The 3823-nt window shown below is 41.4% G+C and overlaps 1 non-coding gene across 1 annotated transcript; it reads right to left on the bottom strand.

Annotated features, from left to right (window-relative positions):
- Positions 1–3188: 3188 nt before the first annotated feature.
- LOC113781809 lies at positions 3189–3295 on the bottom strand. The gene has a single exon (XR_003469714.1). It is a non-coding gene; the product is annotated as a small nucleolar RNA R71 (small nucleolar RNA).
- Between the last annotated feature and the right edge of the window lie 528 nt (positions 3296–3823).

Raw genomic sequence — 3823 nt, 5'->3', positions numbered from 1 at the left:
ATTATGTGGTCATGTATAATGATTAGAAATGATATTTAAGGAAGCTAGAAGGTGGGAAAGGTGGTTAATTGTAAGAAATTTCTGCTTTGGAAAGAAATTTGGAAAGTTAGGGTTTCATGTTCTTACATTCTGCCCGGCACTGTACCTCATAGTTAGGGGCTGAATTGGCCTTGGGTTAAAACATGAAAGTTGTAGGGAATGATAGTTTAGAGATTCCTGCAAAATTTCAGGTCAATCGGAGCAACGTAGCTTGAGAAAAGACTGAAATACCCCTGCTGCCCTGGTTCTACCCGAATTTGATAATTGCGTCTTAATTGGTTAATTTGGTTGGGAATGCTTCTGATTTGGTTGTTGGTGCCTTCTGATTAATTGTATCCTTGTATCTTATATTTCGTATGGCTTTGGAATCACTTGATTTGGACTTAGGTAGCCTGACTTATGATGTTTGAACCAGAATGCGGTTTGTGAACCTGTTTTTGCGGTTCTGGTGTAGTATATTGCATTTTTGACCTGGTTACACTGGAAACTGGATAGAGTAGCCTTCTTCAACATTGTAGCCCTATCTCTTAGCTTCATAACGGTGTATCTTGCACCTCCATCCGATAATCGTAGCGCCAATGGTGCCAAAACCGCAAAATGATGTCAAAAACTGTTTTTTTTTTGTAGAGCTTAATTCCATTTTCGGATTTTCCTGGTTTACTCTAGTGCTTATGTATTCTTATGGAGCCCTATTTTGGTGGTATTTGGACTTGATTTATGACCGGTAATCGAGTTTTATTGTGCTTATTCGAATGTTTTAGGACGTGACGGTGGTCCAAGACGATCTTAGGCGGAAGTGCATGAAATATCATTTGCTTGAGTGGTGAGTGATAGGGTGCACTTTAGTGGGGTATTTTGGGCGTTATTGCACAATTGTTTGACTAAATATTTCATTAATTGGGTGGATTCTACTGATATTTCATTTTGGTGCCAATTGCAGGATTTGATGCTGAAAAGTGCTTAAAATCGAAGTTCAGAAGAGTCGTCGCACGTGGGGCCCGCTTGATAAGTTGAAGAGACTAATTTGTAATAGACTTTATATTATCTTACTTTTGAGGGAGTCTTGTTGCAAATTCTGAAAAAAATAACAATTGGCGATAGGGAAAAATCCCTTCCCAGAACTTCGGACGAGAACAGAGGGAAGTATTAGACTTCCGTAGGTAGGCAAAACAGAGACTTTTTTAACTTTTTGTCGGGTTTTCTTTCGATTTTTTTATGTTTTTCCTTGGCTCTGAAGGGGGTTGCCCGTAGCTTTTGTAAGAGGAGCAAAAAGCAAGTGAGCCACCATTGTTGACTTTGTATTGTTCTTTCATCTCTTGTTGACTTTGGAATTCTTTGGTTTTTCCCAATTGCATTGACCGAAGTGGGAAATCAGGCAATTGAAACCCCTTCTCTCGTATGTCGCTTGGCAAATAAAGAAAAAGGAAGCAAGAGAGCCGCCATTGTGGACCAATTGAATTTGCTCTTTCAATTCTGCCTTTGACCGAAAATAGAAAGAGAGCCTCAGACTCTCTGCACGATTCGCCGTGGACAACAATTTACAGCCATTGACGTCGGTTGACCAATTTGGAAAAAAAAACAAGGATTGATGGCTCCTGTCAAATACAATCGCTCGGGCCGTCCTCTAATTATGGGGAACTAAACCCCTATTTCTAGTCAAGGGGGCAACTGATGAATTGGTTCAACTAATACTGTGAGATCTAAATCATTTTAATTGTTTTCTTCATTTATTGATATTTATATGTTCCTTGTTTTTAATCGTTATAACCTTGTGTATGATTGATTAGTACGCAATAATTAGTTATTCATATAGGCTATTTTGCTAAATAGGGGGAATTGAATCCGTAATTGTTCGTTACCTCTGTGTTAGTAGCAACTGGCGTAATTGGGTTTATGTCAGGGGAACATATGATCTATCTTAAATAAACCCTCGTAGCGTGTTTGTTAGTTAGGATTGGGCCTTTCTAATTATTAATGCAATCTAGAAATTAAATCCTACGGTCGTACCTAGGGTTGTTTTTGGGTTAGAGAAATAGCTAACGGTCGTACCTTAGCTATCGAGAAATTAAGGAAAGGTTGGTTGTTTATCGCGTGCATGACAACTATAACTAATCTGTTGATAAATGTTGGAATTATTTCTGCATCAATGATCAGTGCATGAACCATTTCTGAAGTGTACCCTTGGCTAGAGCTTCTCTTAATTATTTCTTCGAATTAATTACTTTCTGCATTTAATTTGTTTAGTTGGCATTTAATTCCAAAAACCCCCTATTCATCTTGAATTGAAAAGAAACAAATTTTTCGCTAGTCCCTGAGGAGACGACCCTGCTTACCACTGTCTACTAATTAGTGAATTCAGTTAAATAATTAATTCAAGTATATCGGATTAAGCAAACTCTTCGGGAACAGGGTGAATCAAGTAACCCATTGCACACCTAGAGTCCATGCTCCAGTACTAGAATTGATTATTGACTGCTTCAGGTGGTATTTAGGTTTTATTTATTATTATTGCACAGGTTCGGCACCTGTCAATTTTTGGCGCCGTTGCCGGGAACTTGCGTCTGAATTATTTGTTTCTTTTTTAATTCAGTTTTTATTTTATTTTATTTTATTTTTCTTGGTATTTTTGCTAGTTTATGCCCCATTCTTCTCGCACAGGTGAATTGGTATACGATCCTGAGATTGAGAAAGCAGCGCGTAGGCGAAGGCAAGAGACCAAGAAACGAAAAGAAGGGCATTTATCTACTACAAACGAGTCAGCAGAAGACGAATTTAGCATGGCCAACACGCAAACATTAAGGGAACTGGCTGCCCCGGAGTTGACTCACCAGCCCTTGTGCATCACATTTCTCACTTTCGCTGAGAATACCGCCTTCGAGCTGAAGTCGGGGTTGATTCGCCTCCTACCTTCATTCCACGGTCTTTCTGGGGAAGAACCCCACAAACATGTCAAGGAGTTCGAGGTGATTTGCTCTAGCATGAAACCTCTTGGGATCACTGAGGAGCAAATAAGACTTAGAGCTTTCCCTTTCTCTCTCAAGGATCCAGCGAAGGATTGGATATACTACCTCCCTGCTGGTAGTGTCACCACATGGGCACAGTTGAAAAAGAAATTTCCAGAGAAATTCTTCCTGGCATCCCGGGCTGCGAGTTTGAGGAAGGAGATCTGCAGCATTAAACAGTATCCCGGTGAGTCCTTGTATGAATACTAGGAAAGGTTTAACAAGTTGTGCACTAGATGCCCGCAGCATCAAATTAGTGAACAACTGTTAATCCAATACTTCTATGAAGGGCTCCAATCAACTGATAGGAGTATCATTGACGTTGCGAGTGGGGGAGCACTGGCAAACAAGACACCGAAGGAAGCGTGGGAGCTCATCGAAGCCATGACAGAGAACTCCCAGCAATTTGGCTTTCGTTAGAGCAACCCCACCCGTAGAGTCAACGAGGTAGAGACTTCATCCATACAGCAGCAACTGTCAGAGTTGACGTCTGCTGTTAGGCAATTAGCCATGAGAGACACGCCGCGAGCGAAGGTGTGTGGAATCTGCACTAGCATGGACCATTGCACGGACATGTGCCCCATTTTGCAAGAGGACGGGGCGGAACAGGTAAACATGGCAGGAGGCGTGCCCGCGCCCCGCAGGCAGTATGACCCGTACTCCAACACATACAAATCCGATTGGAGAGACCATCCCAATTTCAGTTATGGGAACCAACCGCAAAACTTACTCTCAAATTGTCCACCAGGGTTTCAGCAACCATGGCAACCGAAACCCCAACC

Source organism: Coffea eugenioides, chromosome 8 (genome assembly GCF_003713205.1).
Source record: "Coffea eugenioides isolate CCC68of chromosome 8, Ceug_1.0, whole genome shotgun sequence".
NCBI lineage: Eukaryota > Viridiplantae > Streptophyta > Magnoliopsida > Gentianales > Rubiaceae > Coffea > Coffea eugenioides.
Note: the sequence above shows the minus strand (reverse complement) of the source record. Positions and strands in the feature narration are given on the sequence as shown.